Source organism: Pristiophorus japonicus, chromosome 6, assembly GCF_044704955.1.
Source record: "Pristiophorus japonicus isolate sPriJap1 chromosome 6, sPriJap1.hap1, whole genome shotgun sequence".
NCBI classification, from domain to species: domain Eukaryota; kingdom Metazoa; phylum Chordata; class Chondrichthyes; family Pristiophoridae; genus Pristiophorus; species Pristiophorus japonicus.
The window spans coordinates 17,217,337-17,240,236 of NC_091982.1; the positions used below are offsets into that span (position 1 = coordinate 17,217,337).

General features: G+C 42.6%; 1 protein-coding gene across 2 annotated transcripts in view; it reads right to left on the bottom strand.

Moving 5' to 3' along the window:
• Nucleotides 1-11,669, bottom strand: part of LOC139265564 (serine protease 23-like) — a 117,306-nt gene extending 105,637 nt beyond the window's left edge. For both annotated transcript variants that reach the window (XR_011593575.1, XM_070882640.1), the window contains exon 1: nucleotides 11,449-11,669. The gene's annotated coding sequence lies outside the window, so the exon portion shown is untranslated. The remainder of the gene's footprint in view (nucleotides 1-11,448) is intronic.
• Nucleotides 11,670-22,900: the final 11,231 nt, after the last annotated feature.

Below are 22,900 nucleotides of genomic sequence, written 5' to 3' on the forward strand. Positions count from 1 at the left end.
GCTGTGTATGTGCTAAATTATAGTCAAGGTCCCAAGTGGGTGGCCGATACTGTTACGGCCAAGGAGGGTAACAGAGTGTTTATTGTCATGCTCAAGAATGGGCAAACATGCAGGAAGCATGTTGATCAGATAAAGCTGCGGCACACGGATGAACTGGAATAAGTTGAGGAAGATATGATCAGTGACCAACCAACCAGAAGACTCCGCCGTCATGAATGACTCTGGACTTTCAATCTCTGACATGGTCATTGCCATTCCCATCAGATTGGCCACCCAGCCTCCAGTCATAACTGATTCAGAACGCTCGCCCAGAGCTGGAGTTGAACTGAGACGATCAATTCATGAGCGGAAAGCCCCAGACCGTCTTAACTTGTAAAAAGACTGATACTAAGATCTTGAAGGGGGATGTTGTCATGTATGTATGCTTGGGGTTACTACCACCAGGGGGTGCCACTGCCTGAGGTCATTGGGCTGTATGCACGTGTGTGCGGGTCAGGTATATAAAGCAAGCCACCATGTAATGTGGGCACTTTGGGCCCGAATAAAGTTGAGCCAGGTTTGCACCTGAGTGAGTTTACAGTATTCAGTCTATCGAGTTATTACATACATAACAATATCCCACATGCCTCATGGTAACATTCTGTGATACACCCCACGCTATTCACTAACATTTTCTGATGCACACCTCACTATTCTCTATAGCATGCATTACGTTGCTCTTAGAAGTGTCAATGTTACAGATCTAAGTATTTTCTCCCCTCTCCTAAAGGTGCTGACTATTTGGGCACAGTTTCACAAACACCAGCAGCCCTCCAGTACTTCACCCAATTGGCCATCCGTCATGTGTAAGTTTGGATGGTGTATGTAAATGCGCTGCTATTACATCTTTAATAATTGATTCCAACATTTTCCCCACCATCGATGTCAGGCTGACCGGTCTATAATTCCCGGTTTTCTCTCTCCCTCCTTTTTTAAAAAGTGGGATTACATTAGCTACTCTCCAATCCATAGGAACTGATCTAGAGTTTATAGAATGTTGGAAAATGACCACCAATGCATCCACTATTTCTAGGGCCACTTCCTTAAGTACTCTGGGATGCAGATTATCAGGCCCTGGCGATTTATTGGCCTTCAATCCCACCATGCTTGACAAATCTTCGAGAATTTTTTGAGGATGTAACTAGTAGAGTGGACAAGGGAGAACCAGTGGATGTGATGTATTTAGATTTTCAAAAGGCTTTTGACAAGGTCCTACACAAGAGATTAGTGTGCAAAATTAAAGCACATGGTATTGGAGGTAATGTATTGATGTGGATAGAGAACTGGTTGGCGGACAGGAAGCAAAGAGTAGGAATAAATGGGTCCTTTTCAGAATGGCAGGCAGTGACTAGTGGGGCACCACAAGGTTCAGTGCTGGGACCCCAGCTATTTACAATATACATTAATGATTTAGATGAAGGAATGTAATATCTCCAAATTTGCAGATGCCACTAAGCTAGGTGGCAGTGTGAGCTGTGAGGAGGCTGCTAAGAGGCTGCAGGGTGACTTAGACAGGTCAGGTGCGTGGGGAAATACATGGCAGATGCGGTATAATGTAGATAAATGTGAGGTTATCCACTTTGGTGGTGAAAACAGGAAAGGCAGATTATTATCTGAATGGTGACAGATTAGTAAAAAGGGAGGTGCAACGAGACCTGGGTGTTATGGTACATCAGCCATTGAAAGTTGGCATACAGGTACAGCAGGCGGTGAAGAAGGCAAATGGCATGTTGGCCTTCATAGCAAGGGGATTTGAGTATAGGAGCAGGGAAGTCTTACTACAGTTGCACAGGTCCTTGGTGTGGCCATACCTTGAATATTGTGTACAGTTTTGGTACCCTAATCTGAGGAAGGACATTCTTGCTATTGAGGGAGTGCAGCGAAGGTTCACCAGACTCTTGCCCAGGATTTCATATGAAGAAAGACTGGATCGACTAGGCTTAAATTCAATGGAATTTAGAAGAATGAGAGGGGATCTCATAGAAACATATACAATTCTGATGGGATTGGACAGGTTAGATGCAGGAAGAATGTTCCCGATGTTGGGAAAGTCCAGAACCAAGGGTCACAGTCTAAGGATAAAGGGTAAGCCATTTAGGACCGAGATGAGGAGAAACTTCATCACTCAGAGAGTTGTGAGCATGTGGAATTCTCTACCACAGAAAGTTGTTGAGGCCAGTTCGTTAGATATATTCAAAAGGGAGTTAGATGTGGCCCTTATGGCTAAAGGGATCAAGGGATATGGAGAGAAAGCAGGAATGGGGTACTGAAGTGCATGATCAGCCAAGATAATATTGAATAGTGGTGCAGGCTCGAAGGGCCGAATGTCCTACTCCTGCATCTATTTTCTATGTTTCTATGTAAGCAAGCTAACACTGGAGGGCACCTCTGCCAATCTCAGTCCTGCTGTCACTTGATATTCATACACACATACTTTGCTTGTAGCAATCAAGAGTAGAAACCCAATCTGATTTATCCCCTCCTTAACCGTATATGAAGGCCAATTGCAGTGCCCATATTGTCAACCTGGTTGAGTCATCAGAGTGCTTAAATGATTATTTGATAGTCTGTAGGCTTTAGATATGGTTATGTCCTGGATATACAATGTGCAGTATGAGTAAAACCACCAAACCCCAGATGGGACATAGTAGGAATTCAAAATAAGTTTTGGGTCAAATACTTGTAGTGAGAATAATGTTTGATGATTTGTCATGTTATAGTAATTATATACAATGCACAATGTGTGATTAACTGTTCTTCTCATGGAACTCTATGGTCTAGAAAAATTCCACTGAAATTAAGCACTCTCAAATCAACCACTTCACTCTGCTGGAACTATTGTTCATTGTAAGAGTATTTATGGATCCTACTCTTTCTCCCCAAATCTCTGAGTCATGAACTACCTGTGGCTAAATGGTCACACAGCTAACCTTCTCCAAGGAGACTGTTATTACCGCTCTGATGTACGTTTTCCTCCCCATTTTGAGGCAGTAAGGATACACCTGGTCTGCAGTTGCTGCTTCCCCAAAGCAGCATAGCTGAGATGAGTAGCACAGTTGTATGGGGAAATTGAGCCTGGGTTCCACCACTACCAGGGCACTATGTATCACCCATCCCTCTTCTGACACTCTGCTGGCAACTACTGGATCTAATCTTAAAATGGCTAGCTTTTCATAAAGCCATACAAAGTTATGCCAGTTGATCCATTGTGCCTGTGTCAGTGCGACCTCCTCCTCCGGAGATTTCTACTTTAATCCTAAATTCATGTTCTTCCCCATACCCTTTAATATAACTCTTCAGCTCCTTCCTAAGTGATGTGAATTGATTGTAGTAATGCATTCCATACCCTAATAAACATTTGTATGAAAAATTCCTCCCAAGCTCCCCATTATATTTCTAAACTAATCCTCAGTTTATAACCCCTCTTTACCAATTTACTGATCAATGGAAATAACCTTTCCCTATTTATTTTCTCAAACATTGTCACAATTTGAATATTTGTATTTTATCCCCTTAACCTTTTCTAAGGTACTGCTGTAACAGTGTGCAAGTTACATAATTAGTATGTTGTGCATTTATATGCTCGACAGCACAATACTTTGATTTCTGACATCATCCACAGATGTTGATGGTGCTGTACACATTGTACATTAGAAATCCTCCAAAACAAAGCTGTACTATCCTGACATCTATGTCTGGAGAGCATTAACAGGCTGGCACATTCTATGGCATATCTGTGGTCTGAATGTTGAAAACCTTTTGAAGCCCACAGGTTTCCAAAATGATTAAGTATTTTCCGGGGAACGTTGCATGTACGTTGGACTTGATGACTAATGGACATATGCCCAGCAAGTCTGTATGTGTGTAGGATGTGTATGTGTGTGAACCTGTGTGCATGGCTGTCATAGAGTAACTTGGTCAATTATGCTGACAGACTTGTAGAACCACAGTGTAGTTACCAGACAGATTAGTCTTGTATTAATGCCATTTTCACCTCTTCCCCCTCTCTCACAATGGAAGAGCTGCACCTGTGGGGTTTTTAATCCTCTCTTTTCTCCTCTCTACCCCTGAGCTGACTTTTTCTGGGGTAGAGTTCAAGGGGCACCTTGCCCATGTGTCCAATGATCCTGCATAAACCTAGACTGACTTTTTAACTATGGGAGGCATCAAAGTCATGCTTGAACCTTCAGCTAACAGCATACACTTGCACTTTCCATCAGGGCTCACTGGAGAATGGTGTATCTGATTGCTTTCCCTCCTTATATTTCAGTTGCTTTGAGGCCAATTGCTGTATCCTCACCATTGTTCTGGTTGAGATCAACTAACTCAGCACAGACAGAGGATCAAACCTGAGACTGTCCAAAAACATCAATGTTTTTTCATTTCCACCAAAATGAAACACTAATATAAACCAGGATTTACCCCATATGTTCAATTGACAAAAATGTTTTGAATTATCTTGTTTATTCCCTGCCATTTAAGTTCTGGTTTAATTCTCAAAACGCAATGAAATCCTGCAACAGCTGAATAGATCATACAGACTGGTGGAAACCATGCAGACAGTGCTGAATATTTGAAATAGATCAGTAATTAGACAGGCATTTGACGAGAGAATCAATTAAGGAACCTAGGTAGTGGAGTATATATTCTGTATTTGAGCTCTTAGTCCAGAGGGATCAAAAAATCTTTTTTCAGTCATTTAAATTCCACATTGATGTGTTATTAACTGACTGGCAATCGCCTCAGTTTCAATAAGGTGACAAGGTGTCATTCTTGTATGTACAATTCAAAATAAACCAAGCCTATTTTTTAGCTTATAATTTTCTGTACTGAAAGCCTTCCATTATCCTCCAAGGTTAAGATCTGCATGGTGATTAGCCTGCTGGAGAGATAATGCTCTCCACAGTTGGATAGCCTGCTGATATTTTCACACAAAGAATGGCCAATTGGTCAAGATACCAGAGCGTTTCAAGAATGCATGGATACATATTCTAGTAAGAACTAGCTCCTTCAGGACAAGAGAAAAAATTTGCCAAAATGATGACCAAACTATGGATTAGTAAAGTTGTGTTAAAGCATATTGATGGAGAGCAGAGGTAGCTTTATCCTGCATATGATCTATGCTATACCTGACCTGAAAGTACTTGGTAGGCCAGTGCAGCGCCAGCTATACTCTGGTTCTAACCTGTACTATATCGAACCTGGACAGTTTTAGGGACCATGTGAAGAAAGATATCTGCTGTGCTAGGAAACTGGTGTAAGCTGGGTAGGTGGAGGAGCAATCTTGGGTACGGATTGATTCTGTCAACTATTCCACAATAGTAGTTCTACCAGAAGTGGCTTTGGCAGTATACGTCTAGCCAAATATTTGTGGGCGTATTGTGAGAGCCACATGCTGCAATTATGACATACAATGTATTTCCTATCATGTGTGCTCTAACAAAGCTGGTATAAATTTTAAATGGCCAGTCTCCCTAAGGTGAACAATCTCCGGGTAATGATAGAATTATGTGTCTGGAGTAATAGAAAACCAGCCACTTTAAAAAAAAAACTGTTCCTCTAAGATTGCAGGCTGGCGATGCATGCAGCAATTTTGGGGACCTGTGGGGACAGAGGAGCAGGAGTGCAGTCTCCCCTCCCAGAATACATTCTGTGTTCTTGCTTCCCCCAAACAGTGTTCAACATGGAGTACTGAGCTGAGGGAAACTGGTGGATGATAATCCTGTTTCCTTGCCCATTTTTGACCTGAAGCCATGGGGTCTGGAGTCAATGTTCAGGACACGTAGAACCACTCCCCACCTCTGACTGTATACCCTGTGGCCCCACCTCTGGTGGGTGTGTCCTGCTGGTGGGACTCGGTATATTTAGAGATGGTGATGGAGGAGTCTATAACGTTGGCTCATAGTAGGTATGTTTCTATAAGTATAACTGTTAGTCTGCTGTTTCATTAGTCTGTGGGGCAGTTCTCCATCCCTAGATTTTTGTGAGGTGGACTTTGCAGAGTCCACTGGGCTGGGTGTGCCTTTATCGTGTCCTGCTTCAATACCTAGGTCATAGTCGAGTGGTCAGTCCAGTTTGATTCTTGTCTTTCTATCAGTTTGATACAACTAAGTAACTTGCTAGGGCACTTCAGAGGGCAGCTAAGAGTCAATCATGCTGGAGTCACACACAGGCCAGACTGTGTTTCCTTTCCTGCACGGCATCAATTCAATTATGTCATTGCATCAGTGTTCATATTTCATGTTTAAAGAGTTTATATTTGTGTTGAACTTGAAATTACATGGTCCCATGGTGCAACATAAGAGGGTGCAGGTTTGGTTCCCAATTTCAGCTGGTCCCCTATCTTTTGTTTAAGCAGGAGGGGACTCTGTGGAGACCAGGCACCTTCCCACAAGGAGAGGAGAAGGAAATTGCAGAGAGTTGTCTCTTGGCTACAGTTGTTCACCTCCAAGCAGCTGTTCAGAGCAGAAAAAGCAGAGCCCTGGAACAGGTCAGCCACCTGCAGTTAGCATGTGGCGTAAGGAGACTAGGGATAAAATAGAGGAAATGATGCTCCCGGAAAAACCCATGAATTAACAATTAATAGTTGATGTCTTATTCAGTCAATGCGTGATACTGAGTCATATTAATAGAAACGTTCTATTCCAGGTCTGAGATGAATTAGTTGAGCTCAATGCCTCTGGGCCAGGGAGATGATGAGCATCCTGGGTTTTAATTCCAAATCACTATCCAGTGACTCCTGATGGAAAGTGCATATGTGTGGACATTGGATTGTTATCTTCCATGGCAGATAGCCTGCCACCACTCTCCATCTAGGTTCATAAATGAACTAACATCTGAAGACTTGTGCCAACATTGGGAGAGCCATCCCACAAACGAGTCAAGCAACAGCCTGATATAGCCATACTTCAGCCAATGCCCCAGACTCCTCCATCACCATTCCTGTGTATGTCCTGTCCCACTGGTGGTTCAGACCCACCAGAGGTGATGACACAGTGGTATACAGTGGGGAGGGAGTGACCCTGGGAGTCCTCAACATTGATTCTGACCCCATGAAGTCTCATGGGTTCATGTCAAGCATAGGCAAGGAAACCTCCTTCAGATTACCACCTGCCATCCTCGCTCAGCTGATGAATCAGTACTCCTCCATGTTGAACACCACTAGGAAGAAGTACAGAGGGTAGCAAGGGCAATTAACTGTCCATCACTAAGAGTGGCTCAGTAGCACCACTATTGAATGAGCTGGCCAAGTCCTGAAGAATATAGCTGCCAGACTGGGCCTGCGGCTGGTAGTGAGAAAACCGACATGAGGGAAAAAACCTACTTGACCTTGTCCTCACCAACCTATCTGTCGTACATGTATCTGTCCATGAGGGTATTGTAGGAGTGACCACTGCATTGTGGAGACGAAGTCCCATCTTCACATTGAGGACAACCTCCATTGTGTTGTGTGGCACTGTCACCGAGCTAAATGAGATAGAGTCAGTACAGATCTAGCAGCTCAAAACTGGGCATCCATGAGGCACTGTGGGCCTTCAGCAGCAGCAGAATTGTATTCCACCACAATCTGTAACTTCATGGCCCGGCATATCCCGCACTCCACCATTATCATCAAGCCAGGGGACTGACCCTGGTTAAATGAGAAGTGTAGAAGAGCATGCCAGGAGCAGCACCAGATGTAACTAAAAATGAGGTGCCAACCTGGTGAAGCTGCAACACAGGACTACATGCATGCTAAACAGCGGATGCAGCATGCTACACGATTCCACAATCAATGTATCAGATCAAAGCTCTGCCACATCCAGTCATGAATGGTGGTGGATCATTAAACAATTAATGGGAGCAGGAGGCTCCATGAGTATCCCCATCCTCAATGACGGCAGAGCCCAGCATGAGAGTGCAAAAGCCAAGGCTGAAGCGTTTCCAACCATCTTTAGGCAGAAGTGCCAAGTGGATGATCCATCTCGACCTTTTCCTGAGGTCCCACCATCACAGAAACCAGTCTTCAACCAATTCGATTCACTCCATGTGATATTAGGAAATGGCTGAATGCACTGGATACATCAAAGATTATGGGCCCTGACAACATCCCTGTAGTGCTGAAGACTTGTGCTCCAGAACTAGCCTCTAGCAATGCTGTTCCAGTATAGCTACAACACTGGCATCTATCCGACAATGTGGAAAACCGCCCAGATATGTTCTGTTCACAAAAAGCAGGACAAATCAAATTCAGCCAATTACCATCCCATCAGTCTACTCTGAATCATCAGCAAAGTGATGGAAAGTGTTGTCAACAGTGCTATCAAGTAACACTTACTCAACAATAACCTGCTCACTAATCAGTCTGGGTTCCGCCAGGACTACTTGTCTCTAAACCTCATTGCAGCCTTGGTCCAAACAGGGACAAAAGAGCTGAATTCCAAAGGTGAGAGTGACAGCCCTTGACATCAAGGCAGCATTTGACCGAGTGTGGAATAGAGGAGCCCTAGTAAAATTGAAGCCAATGGGAATCGGGGAAAACACTCCACTGGCTGGAGTCATACCTAGCACAGAGGAAGATGGTTATGGTGGTTGGAAGCCAATCATCTCCGCCCCAGGACATCGCTGCAGGAGTTCCTCGTGGCAGTGTCCTCGGCCCAACCATCTTCAGCTGCTTCATCAATTACCTTCCCTCCATCTTAAGGTCAGAAGGTTTGCTGATAATTGCAGTGTGTTCAGTTACTGTGGCTAAGAGAGCATGTCGGAGGCTGAGTATTCTGTGGTGAGTTCTCACCTCCAGACTGCTCAAAGTCTTTGCACCATCTACAAGGCACAAGTCAGCAGTGTGATGGAATACTCTCCACTTGCCTGGATGAGTGCAGCTCCAACAACACTGAAGAAGCTCAACACCATCCAGGACAAAGCAGCCTGCATGATTGACACTGGCAACCCATCCACCACCTTAAACATTCACTCCCTCCACGACCAGCACACCATGGCTGCAGTGGGTACCATCTACAAGATGCACTGCAGCAACTCGCCATGGCTTCTTCGCCAGCACCTCCTAAACCTGTGACCTCTACCACCTGGAAGGACAAGGGCAGCAGGCGCATGAGAACACCATCATCTCCAAGTGCCCCTCCAAGTTACACACCATCATGACGTGGACATATATCGCCATTCCTTCATTGTCACTGGGTCAATATCCTGGAACTCCTTATCTAACAGCACTATGGGAGTACCATCACCTCACAGACTGCAACAGTTCAAGAAGGCAGCTCGCCCCCACCTTCTCAAGGACAACTGGGGATGAGCAATAAATACTGGCCTTGCCAGCGACGCCCACATCCCGGAACAAATTTTTTAAAATGGAAATTTGGACAAGGTAACGAACAACTACTGGCAATTGTGGAATCTTACTCAAAGACATTTAATATCCTGCAAGGGGGAAGGATAAATAAAAGGGGATAACATTGGGAAAGTCAACCCCCCACAGCACCTTTTCGAAAAAGATAATAGACAAGAAATGAAAACTGAACATGCAATCGCAGCACATACACATGTGGTATGGACTTGCAGTTGTTGCCAACCTGACTGCACTTCATGCTGAATTTTTCAGAACATTCTGTTATTAACTGTTCCAGAAACTGAAACTGCCCAATAATGAAGTGACAACACTTCTTTAAGTTGAAGAGGCACTGTCTTCATGGCAAGCTTTTTTTATTGGCAAGAAAAAAAGCCAGAGTTATCAGCTGCCATTTTTGGCACGATCATGTTCAAACAGAAAAACAATGTTTCCAAATAACCAACAAGAAAAGAGTTTGCCAAACATTTCTTTTTAATGAAAACATTGTCCCTTTAATATTTTTGCTAAACATTCATAAAGGAATACTAGAGCACTATTGAGTGGTAAACTAATCAGACCACAATCATGTGTACAAAATGTAATAATCAATTCTCTTCTCAGTTATGTCAAAACACACATTTTAAATTAAAGCATAAAACCATGGAAATATAAATTAGGCTAGCTCAGTATCTGAAAGAGGAAAGACGGGTTAATGTTTTAGGTAGGACTCCCATGAGGATTTGCAATGAAGTTTTGACAAAGGGACTCCAGCGAAAATGTTAATCTTTCTTTTCTTTCAGGTGTTGACAGACTTTGTGTATTTATGGCATTTTGTATTTCAGAATTTTTGTCTGAGCTTTTACCACAAGAAGAGTAGAGCCTACTGCAGAACAATAAATGAAGAAAGCTATGGGTATTATTTGCAGTGCCAGGACAATTTATGTATTTGCAGTGCTAGGACAATTCAGAAGTTTCATGCTGGAACATGTTAGATTTTCTGGATAATTGTGCTTGATTCTTGCTTTATCTTCTTGCGTTCCTTAGAGTTTGTACTGGATATCATTTACACTTTAACAAACGCACCTGGTTGGAACCAAATCCTGAGCTCTTACGACTGACCATATTCAGAGGAACAATTACCAGATTCATAAGGTTAAAATGACAGTTGGGGGAGGGAGAATAACGACCATAAAACTTGCACTCAATGGAGAACGATGATTATTATCCTGAATTGCATGCAAAAACGCACCTGATGCAAGCACAGCTCTGACCCAGTCATCAAATTTCAATGGAGCAATTCACTTCCCATTTACTCCAGTTGAATGGTATTGTAATGCAACAAACCTCTTCCCATTCATTCATATTGCTCCGAATTCAAACGGACCAAAATTAGTTCTCACTGCCATTGTGTAAAATTCCTAATCAAACTGTTATACTGAAATACAAAATATTATCCTGACTCTCAATTGTCACTCACTTATTCAGATTGAAAATCTGTTTATGAAACACATTTGATCCACTGATACTATCTGGAGTCAGCGGCACAATTTAGAAGATTAATCAATTTTATGTTTAAAAAAAAACAGTTTATTTTTCCTTAATCCTTACTTTCCTCAATTTTCCTTTCCTTCTACAATCTACAGACTTTTGAAATCCAAGCTTAGCATCATTTAACCATTACTCTTGATTTAACTTGTCTTCTCTCCTACTCTTTTTGAACATTGATAATGACCTGCATTATGGGCCTTGGCCATTCACCAGGGCTTCTCAATTAAAAAATATATATTTTTCCCTAATTTAGCTGTGAATTGTTTCTCTTTACCATGATTCTCAATGAAATTATTAACGGACTAGGAACAAAAATGTGAGTTTTCCTCTAACTCATATTTTATATTAATCTGAATTCAAGTATCAGCGTTCTTTCTTAGTAAACCCGTCTTTGAGAGTTCAGTACTCAGTTGTGTTAAACATTAGCAGCAGATGTTACAGCTAAGTGACTGAGTTCCATAATTTGATCTTCAATTCATTGTGTTTAAAGAATGTATGCACTGCATTCAACAGTACAATAAATTAAAAATCCTTACCCGTATCTTTAAGGAAACAGAATCACAGTTCTTTGTTTAACTCCAGTCTGTGCGTGATACAGTTTAAGTTCAAATCAATTTCCATTTCACAAATCAATTGTCTCCTCTCTGTCTTTGTTGCTTTAAGCTAATATCGTTTTTAATGTAGAGATCCAGCTCAGAACTCTGCCTCTGGGGTTAGATCTGGTGTACTGTGCTAGTCCAGACTGTTGGAATCTCTTTCTTTCTACTTACTGCTTGCAGATTCTAGTTGTGTTTGAATATTTCTTCCTTACTGGCTGTGTGGGAGTTTGCATTTTAAATCACAGATTCCCCTACATGGCCTTGAAAGGATCCCCCTGCGGTCCTAGTGCCTGAAAGCTCTGGTCTGAATTATAATACAACCTCAAAACTATGGACACTTCACTCCATATTGTTTCACAGCATATTTTGCCATGCTCTATACATTTTAACAAGCGCCATGGGCCATTTTAATTTTGGTGCTTGTATCAATGTGTACCATGTCTTCTTTCTTTGAAAAATCCGGACATTTAGTTTCAAAGTATATTTTTTAAATTACTTTTCATTACTTCTGTTCTGTATGTACTGGCACACCAGAATTCAGCCATTTTCCCATTACAAATACCCTGCCAGTCCTGAGGTTCTGCCGTACCCTGCTTAGTATTCTGGAGTCACTTTAGTGCATTGTAAGAAGTGCAAACAAATTTTGGTCTCAAAGATTGAAATTTGGGTTTAATGAAGTGTTAGAGAGATGGACACACTGAGAAATTGGTGATGGAGGAATAGACACACTGAAGGATTGGAGATGTTACTGAGAAGCTGGTAAGCAGTTCTATTTTTCAGTTCAGCCAAAATAGTACAGTAACTTGACCCAAGGCAGTTGTCAGGAGAAATTTTCCAGCTTTCAATGGATTTTTATTTCTGCCACGTTCTGCCTGCTTTTGGCCGGGCTACAATACAGATATATGAATTCTTAGCTTGCAAGCCATGGATTGCTGATGACTATTCCAGTCTAATCATTTCAGTTGAACATTGTGTTTTATACAAATTGACACAGGCATAACACAGACACTGGTTAATTTAAAAGCTATTACTTACAGCAGAGACATATATAAATACAGCAAAATGCATGGAGACATTGATACATATATATTATAAACACCCATAGGCATGAATAAACGTACAACAACAGTAACTTATATTTATGTATTGCCCCTGAAATAAAAGTGCACTTTACAAGGAGAGAGGTATAATCCGAGTGGGAAAAGAATATAGAAGGAGGAAGACCAAAGACACTATTAAAGAGTTTTTAGCATGTTTTTGTAGACAGGAAGAGTAGGAATAAGGCAAAGAGATTTGACAGGATCTTTGAAAAGGTGGATATCCCAGTTCTGGCAAATTGCCTTGTATCTTGGTAATGTCTGACTAACTTCCAACTTAAGAAATGTAAAATAAGAACTGCTGCTGCATCTGTCATGTGATGTCCTGGTCTGGTGACGGACTCGTTCATAACATAAGCACTAATATCACTGTCTAAACTTAGGCACTAAGCTGGGGTGAGAGCAGTCTGTTCATTCCTTTTGAAGAGTTTAGGTTTTCACTTATGATACAAGATCTCCCAAGAGAGGATTGATATTGAAAGGATGAGCCCCTTGAGGGTACTTAGCTAATTCTAATGCCTATCTTACTTAACCCTTTATTCTCAGATGTGTATAGAAGCATTGAGTGAGGGGATAGGTGCAGCCTATTTATTTCCTACGGTGGCACTTGGGTGCACCTATTGATCCCAGTTTGCAGTTTAAAAAGTGTTTTTGTGCACTGAAGTCTAACAGATTTAAGCACCATTTCAGTTAGAAATGGCCTAATTCATTGGGGAATGGAGAGGAATTTTTGAGCAGGGCAAGAGGAGAATGAAAATGTTTGGAACATATTATGACAGAGGACTGAAAGAACAGAATGGCCTGGAAGGGGTGACTGGTCTTTTTTTATTTCTCTCATCATATGTGGTTATTGTACCTTGAGAACCATCCATCCCTTCTAATGCCATTGTGAGGCTTATACAAAACCCCATCCTTCATTCTCCAGTTGCAGGATTAAGGTTCTTTATCCTTGGGCGAAACCTTATTCTGATGTGCTGTGGATTCTATATATGCAGATCTAGTTACCATCAGGTGCAGCTAGGTAACTAACCACTAGCTATTCAATTGATGTATATTCTTCTCTGAATCAGCACATACCAGTCATAAATGGACAAAAGTGCGAGCGGCTTTGGGAATACTTCTTCATCATTCTCTCCTCTGTTTTGAATTCTTCTTCAAAGGTAATGATTGCTTTCGCTCCAATACAATGCTTTACTGCCAGACTGAATTCCCTGAGGTTAAACAAGTTTGTAAAATCAGATTGGTAGTGATTTTATCATCTGCATTTCAGCATAAAAAGATTTTCTCTAAAGTTCTTTCCAGTTTTAGGAAAGATTTTCTTTGTTCATTGAGACTATGCCACACCTGATAGGTGTGCTTTTTTAATGTTTGATCTTATCTGCCCCCAGCAACAATGTGAAATATTGGAAATTGTTTTGTTAATAGTTAATGCACCTGGGCTGAAGTCATACTCCTCCGGTGTTAGAGAAAGTGACTTATGCATTCCAATCTGGCACCATACAGCTTGTGTGCATCTCGTTCAGCTCTCATATGTTTTCAGTCGCACTGTTACTGTACAGCTTTAGAGTGTCTCATTTCCTTTATATGCAAAACACACAAGATAAATAAGATATGGCTCATTCCGGTCAGGTGCTTTACAGTTTGTGTATCTCTCATTGTCACTTCCTGCACAAATTTAGACTGAATCTCACACTGGTTGAGATTTACACTGAATTTCACAAGGCCAGAAATTTATTTGGAGCTGCTCTTCTGCTGTGACTTCACCAGAAGAGCAGCGAAACCTCTGTACAGTGGAGTTATGGTGGTACAGCACCGTAAGTACTGACAAAATTCCTGACTTAAATGAGGTGTACCTTTGTTTATATACCGAGTGAGATTTACACATGTCACACAGTACCATTGTACGGTGTGTATGTGTGTCTCAGTGCAAACTCTGTATATGTACAGTACACTTGAATAAAAGGGAATAATTCAAATTCAGTACAAGTCTCATTCTGAGTGTGTGTCTTGGTTTAGGATTTCAGATTATACTTGCCACAGAGGGATGTTGCTGTAAAAAAAAATGTTCAAAATCTACCATTGGGCTAAATTTAGCTCACGAGTGAAATTCAGAGTGGTATGACTTGCAGATATAAATTAAATTTAAGACAGGGCATCTGGAGCAATGTGCTGTAGACAATGAAAGATACTTTGGCATTTCAGTGATCAATCATGCTCATTGTTGCTGCATTAACTCTGTTCATTTGAATGCAGCAGGAGTGTTTGCCAAGTCCGGCTGGGAATTATACTCTTGAGGGAGTGCGGTGGGCATTTTTTAAATGAGAGCGCTGAAGATTGGAAAGGGCTGAGAAGGATGGAATACAGGAAAGATGAATTAGAAAATTAACTTTAAACTCAAGTAAGGCAACCCACTGAGGTAGCAAAGCAAGTTCATTATTTTTATATTATGAAAATTTTTTAATGAAAATAAGTGAAACTGATCAGAACTGTTTCTGTATGTTCACCTGATTTGAGGGGGAAAGCAGCTTGATGGTTTATAACAAGTCTCTTCTCACCAAGTATTCACTCATGTCTGCCTTTGGAGAGATTGAAGAGATAAATGTGTGACAAACATGAGTACCCAGTCCAGATCACAAAGGGATGTGTTTGTTCCATCCCTGAGTTATGTTATACAAGTAGACAGAGTGCGATGTGAGTTAACTTCCAGAAAAGTAAACATGACGAGCACCACTGAACTGAAGAAGGTATCTCTGGCAGCCCGGATTTGTAATGGTATGACTGTCGGCACCTATCCAGTGAGATACAAACAAGCGGCACAGAATCAGACAGAAGTGAATTACTGCATTTTACCCAGTGTGTGCTGTACATGTAGATGAGACATAGTCAAGCTGTGCAGTATCAGACTGGAATGAATTGCTCCCTTTTACCCAGTGATCATTGGATATGAGCAGAAACCCATTTTGAGACACACATGACCCGTAAAGTAAGTATAAATGGCCCTGGGTTCGGAGTAGGTGTGACACTGAGCGTGAAAGCCAGGCGTGTTGTCATATGGAGCAAGAGATAAATCAGTAGGTAGGTAACGCTGAGTAACCCCTAGCAAACCTGAGTTGACAGGTTCCTGCTTAGTTTTGGCATGGACTGGGAAACAGTCACGTGCACCTTCCCAGTAAGCAGTGTGTAATGCTCGATTGACCATGTACCATCCATTCCATCATGGCCTCTCCACTGCCCATTTATACTGCAGAAAGAATACAATTCAACGGTAGATCAAACAAACCTGCAGACATATATTTCTATCCTCGCATGCTGAATTACAGATCCTGGGACAGTTGTCTTCCTTGACCTAATCGTTCCATAGTCCCAGCTACTTTGGCCATCATGTTTTTAAAAATTTATTAATTCCTGGGATGTGAGCTTCACTGGCAAGGTCAGCATTTATTGCCAATCCCTGAGAAGGTGATGGTGAGCTACCACCTTGAACCTTTGCACTTTGCATGGTGAAGGTAATCCCACAGTGTCGTTGGGGAGGGAGTTCCAGGATTTTGACTCAGCGACAATGAAGGGATGGCTATATATTTAAGTCAGGATGGTGTGTGACTTGGGGAACTTTGAGGTGGTGATGTTCCCACGCGCCTGATGCCCTTGTCCTAGGTGGTAGAGGTCACGGGTTTTGGAGGTGCTGTTGAAGAAGCCTTGGCATGTTGCTGCAATGCATCGTGTAGAGGGACACACTGCAGCTACGGTGCACCAGTGATGGAGGGAGTGAATGTTTAAGGTGGTGGATGGGGCGCCAATCAAGTGGGCCGCTTTGTCCTGGCTCATGTTGAGTGTCTTCAGTGTTGTTGGAGCTGAACTCATCCAGGCAAGTGGCGAACTCCTGACTTGTGCCTTGTGGTAGAAAGGCTTTGGGGAGTCAGGAGGTGAGGCACTTGCTACAGAATACCCAGCCTCTGACCTTCTCTTGTACCAACCCTATTTATGTGGCTGGTCCAATTAACTTTCTGGTCAATGGTGACCCCCCCCAGGATCTTGATATTGGAGGATTTGACGATGGTAATGCTGTTGAACATCAAGAGTCGGTGGTGAGACATAGTCTTGTTGTAAATAGTCATTGCCTGGCACTTGTGTGGTGCAACTGTTACTTGTCACTATCAGCCCAAGCCTGAATGTCGTCCTGGTCTTGCTGCATGTGGGCATGGACTGCTTCATTATCTGGGGAGTTGCGAATGAAACTGAACAATGTGCAGTCATCAGCGAACATCCCCACTTCTGACCTTATGATTGGAGGGAAGGTCTTTGACGAAGCAGCTGAAGATGGTGGATCCGAGGACACTGCCCTGAGAAACACCTGCAGTGGTGTCCTGGGGCTGAGATGACTGGTCGCCAACCACCACAACCATCTTCTTTTGTGCTAGGTATGGCTCCAACCAATGAAGAGTTTTTCTTCTGATTCCCATTGACTTCAATTTTACTAGGGCTCCTTGATGCCACACTTGGTCAAATGCTGCCTTGGTGTCAAACACAGTCACTCTCACCACCTCGGAATTCAGCTCTTTTGTCCATGTTTGAACCAAGGCTGTAATGAGGTCTGGAGCTGACTGATCCTAGCAGAATCCAAACTGAGCATTGATGAGCAGGTTATTGGTGAGTAAGTGATTATGATAGCACTGTCACCTTCCATCACTTTGCTGATGATTGAGAGTAGACTGATTGGGTGGTGATTGGCTGGATTGGAATTGTCCAGTTTTTTGTGGACAGGACATACCTGGGCAATTTTCCACATTGTCTAGTAGATGCCAGTGTTGTAGCTGTATTGGAACAACTTGGCTAGAGGCGCAGCTAGCTGTGGAGCACAAGTCCTCAGCACAGCAGCCGGGATATTGTCGGGGCCCATAGCCTTTGCTGTATCCAGTGCACTCAGCTGTTTCTTGATATCACGTGGAGTGAATCGAATTGGCTGAAGGATGACTTCTGTGATGGTGGGGACCTCAGGAGGAGGCCGAGATAGATCATCTACTTGGCACTTCTGGCTAAAGATGGTTGTAAACGTTTCAACCTTGTCTTTTGCACTCATGTGCTGGGCTCTGCCATCATTGAGGATGGGGATGTTAATGGACCCACCTCTCCCCGTCAGTTGATAATGCACCACCACCATTCACAACTGGATGTGGCAGGACTGTAGAGCTTTGATCTGATCCGATGATTGTGGGATTGCTTAGCTTTGTCGCTGTTTAGCATGCGTGTAGTCCTGTGTTGCAGCTTTCCCAGGTTGGCACCTCATTTTCAGGTACACCTGGTGCTGTTCCTGACATGCTCTGCTACACTCCTCATTGAACCAGGGTTGGTTGGTCGCCTGGCTTGATAATAGTAGAGTGCGGGATATGCCGGACCATGAGGTTACAGATTGTGGTGGAGTACAATTCTGCTGCTGTTGATGGCTCACGGCACCTCATGGATGCCCAATTTTGAACTGTTAGATCTGTTTTGAATCTATTCTATTTAGCACGGTGGTAGTGCCACACAGCACAATGGAGGGTGTCCTCAGTGTGAAGACGGGACTTTGTCTCCACAAGGTCTGTGTGGTGGTCACTGCTACCAATACTGTCATGGACAGATGCATCTGCGACAGGTAGATTGGTGAGGATGAGGTCAAGTAGGTTTTTCCCTCATATTGGCTCTCTCCCCACCTGCTGTATGCCCAGTCAGCCAGCTTGGTCAGTAGTGGTGCTACGGATCCACTCTTGGTGATGGACATTGAAGTGCCCCACCCAGAGTAAATTCTGTGCCCTTGCTACCCTCAGTGTTTCTTCCCAGTGGTGTTCAACATGGAGGAATACTGATTCATCAGCTGAGGGAGGGTGGTAATTAGTAGTAGGTTATCAGCAGGAAGTTTCCTTGCACATGTTTAACCTGATGCCATGAGACTTCATGGGGTCTGGAGTCAATGTTGAGAACTCCTAGGGTTACTTTCTCACGATTGTATACTACTGCCGCCAACTCTGGTGGGACTGTTTGGCCGGTGGGACAGAACATAAGAACATAAGAAATAGGAGCAGGAGTAGGCCATACGGCCCCTTGAGCCTGCTCCACCATTTAATATGATCATGGCTGATCCGATCATGGACTCGGGTCCACTTCCCCTCCTACTCCCCATAGCCCCTTATTCCCTTTATTGGTTAAGAAACTGTCTATCTCTGTCTTAAATTTATTCAATGACCCAGCTTCCACAGCTCTCTGAGGCAGCGAATTCCACAGACTTACAACCCTCTGAGAGAAGAAATTCCTCCTCTTCTCAGTTTTAAATAGATGGCCCCTTATTCTAAGATTATGCCCCCTAGTTCTAGTCTCCCCTATCAGTGGAAACATCCTCTCTGCATCCAACTTGTCAAGCCCCCTCATAATCTTACACGTTTTCGATAAGATCACCTTTCATTCTTGTGAATTCCAATGAGTAGAGGCCCAACCTATTCAATCTTTCCTCATAATTCATCTCCGAACTCAACCTAGTGAACCTTCTCTGAACTGCCCCCAAAGCAAGCATTTCCTTTCGTAAATATGGAAACCAAAACTGTACGCAGTATTCTAGGTGTGGCCTCACCATTACCCTGTATAACTGTAGCAAGACTTCCCTGCTTTTATACTCCATCCCCTTTGCAATAAAGGCCAAGATTCCATTGGCCTTCCTGATCACTTGTTGTACCTCCTTTTGTGTTTCATGCACCAGGACCCCCAGGTCCCGCTGTACAGCAACACTTTGCAATTTTTCTCCACTTAAATAATAATTTGCTCTTCAATTTTTTTTCTGCCAAAGTGCATAATCTCACACTTTCCAACATTATACTCCATCTGCCAAATTTTTGCCCACTCACTTAGCCTGTCTCAGGACATATGCAGGGATGGTAATGGAGGAGTCTGGCACATTGGCTGAAAGGTATGATTCTGTGAGTATGACGTCGGTCTGTGGGACAGCTCTCCCAATTTTGGCACAAGTCCCCAGATGTTAGTGAGGAGGACTTTGCATGGTCAACTGGGCTGGTCGTACCGTTGTCATGTCTGAAGCCAGTGCTGAATGGTCTGTCCGATTTTATTCTTATTGTTTCTTGTAGAGGTTTGTTATAACTGAGTGGCTTGCTAGGCTATTTCAGAGGGCAGTTAAGAGTTAACCACATTGCTGTGGGTCTGGAGTCACATGTAGGCCAGACCAGGTAAGGAAGGCAGATTTCCTTCCCTAAAAGACACTAGTGAACCAGAAGGGTTTTTACGACAATCCGGTTGTTTCATGGTCACCAGTTTTTTTATTTCAGATTTATTTAATTAACTGAATTAAAATTTCACAGCTGTCGTGGTGGGATTTTAAAATCCTGTCTCTGGATTATTAGTCCAGGCTGCTCGATTACTAGTTTAGTAACATAACCAGTATGCTACTGTTTCCATAGCGATCCACACAAGCATTCAATCATCTCTGTCTGTGTTTATGTCCTGATACTATTCTGAACCAGATATTTCTCTACCTCATTTCTAATGTTGTTAATCCACTCACCATTAACATCTTTTAAGTAGAAATGTGACATTTCTAAAAGGAAGGTTTCTGTACACCCTTGCAAAACTGCTTATAAAATGACCAAATTTCACCTGTTGAAGTGTACCTGTTCATTTGTGATATTGCTGTTTTTCGGGTATGCATATCATATTTTGGATAAGGTGGACTTGGAAAATGGAGCTTGATGGGTGACATGTCTTAAAGACATTTGAGATGTAAACAGATGAGGTGCTTTGGACTGTGAGCACAGTACTAGATAACCCTGTAGTCGATATGTGGAACAGATTCTCAGTCAAGGCAATAGATGCAATGTTGATTAAAAGGGAGCTGTATAAATATTTGATTGGGAGTGGAATGGGATTGGGGATTACAGGGATTTATGGGGACTAAGCCTCCATGGAACAGTAGCTCCTGTTGAAGGAGCTGTTAATGGTGAGTGGAGGGCAGCAGGCCAGGTTTGAATAATGGAGAGATGAGAATGGATGAACAGTACAATTCTGCTTAATCTTGGGAGATCAGGGAGTACTCATGCAGAACTTTCCTTCAGGAGATTAATGAATGGGCTAACTCCATGATAGAGTTTGGCATAGAAAATGGTATGCAGTGTGCCTGTTCGGGCATAAAGCTGGCACAAAGCATACCAAATTTAGCACTGGGACAGCCTGTGCTGTCTGAAAAGGGTACCCTTCTGAATGAAGAACGCTAACCTCCTTTGCTGCAGCTCCAATATAACCTCTCTAGATTTTTTTTTTAAAGGGGTCACTCCTCCCTCCTTCTTTTTCCACTTAGCTGGTCTCCAGCACTGTCCTTGACCATTTGTAGCAAATGTTGGTTTTACAGCATACATAGAATTACACAGTGTGTACAGCACAAAAATAGGCCATTCTGTCCAACTCGTCCATTCAGTGTTTATGCCCCACACGAGCCTCCTCGCAACTCTCTCCATCTTTTTAGGTAACTACTTTAGCCTTTATATTTTAATCAGTTCCTTTTTCTAAATTGTCAAACCTTTTCTAAGGTTGCCAAACTTTCCGATTGTCCCAAGCATCTCCTGGTATGGAAGATATATATCTCGGGCAATCCAGTGGAAAAGTAAAACTTTGCACCTGCACACTTCCTTCCTTGATATTCCCACCAGGCCTCTCTAACCCTCCCTTCCCACTGGGCTTAACGTTGGAGCCCAGAATCTGGATGGCAGCCATTTGTGTTCCCATCAAACCTGCAAAGGCTGGTGACACACACTCCTTGTGCCTGGAGGTGGCCACACGTTTCACGATAGAGTAATCCTGGTTAATCAACAGTAATTTGGTAGTTTACAGGTTCCAATTTGAACAGATCTATTTAAAGCTTCCTGTTACGAAGTTGAAATAGCGCAACTTCCTTATAATCGTAGCTGTTGTATTAAGTATAAAATGGACCAATCTAGTATATTCCCACCAATTCAGTGAGTTTTGGTTTTTCTGGAGGCAGGAAAACTAATGGTGAATTGAGTAGTGAAATGATCTTTAAATGTGCACATGCCAATATTTGCTTAGTTTGGTAAAGTTCACATTTTTTTTTAAATTAGACATTCGATGCAAAAGCAAGTTATCAATTTCCAGACAAGTTGGTCTGTTGACTCGATATGACCATTATTGTCTTTCATTTGCTTGCTTCACATACAAAAGCTATTTCTGCTTTATAAAAAAATCGCTTGGACTGCTTGCACAGAAATTTTGTGTCTTGGGTGTTGTCTCTACCTCCTCCTTGGGCATACCAATCTCCTCACTTTGCAGCAAATCTGTAGAATTAGCTGGCAACACACACTGGGTCAGTTGAAAGGCCTGCCTGAACTGCTTGTCAGATACCGAGAGTTGTATTTCCACTATTTTCCATCTTAATTCTAGGAATCAACTCCAGTCACTTGTGAGTTTCTGCAATCAGTTAAGGTCCCTCTCCTGTAGTCCTTGGGGTTGATGACAAGCTTTCTTTATTTTTGCAGCTTGGCCTTGATCTTGAGCAGCTTTTTTTTCTTCCCACAAGCATTATTCTAAATACTGGACTGTTCAATCACCCTGCTATAGAGGCCAGCTCTTTACTTTAAAGCTGTGCATTAAGTAGCGCAGATGCTTTCCAGCAGTTGCCTCTTGTGCTTCTTTTGTTTGCTTCTATCTCGACTTCTAGAATGTGATTCTTGCTCCGGGAATATATATTATATTCCTACCACTCCAGGACTTTCTTCGCCCATGTTGAAACTATATTTAAGCAACAAATGAAGTGTTGGGATGACCATGGCAGTGTTCTCAAGACACAGATCGAGTTTTGGATATCAAGAGATATGGGGATAGTGCAGGAAAGTGAAGTTGAGGTAGAAGATCAGCCATGTTCTTATTGATCGAGGGGCCGAATAGCTTACTCCTGCTCCTATTTCTTCTTGTGGGGTCTTACTGTACACATCAATGGCCGTTACATCTACTTACATAGCAACAGTCACTTCACTTCAAACTAATTCATTGTAAAGCTCTTTTAAATATTGCTGAAATATATGATGAGGTGATCTATGAATGCAAGTATTTTTTTATTTTCTTCAAATCCTGAGGGTACATCTTCTCCCTCATTATTACTTTTTGAATTTGGAGTGATGGTGATGGGGACAGGGGGAAGGATCACTGAAATCTAGGTGAAACTTGTCAGAACAGCAGGCTGCACTAAATCATCTTGTAGCCGATGGTGATATACATACTCTCCTTTTAGTAACGGCAGAGCCTCA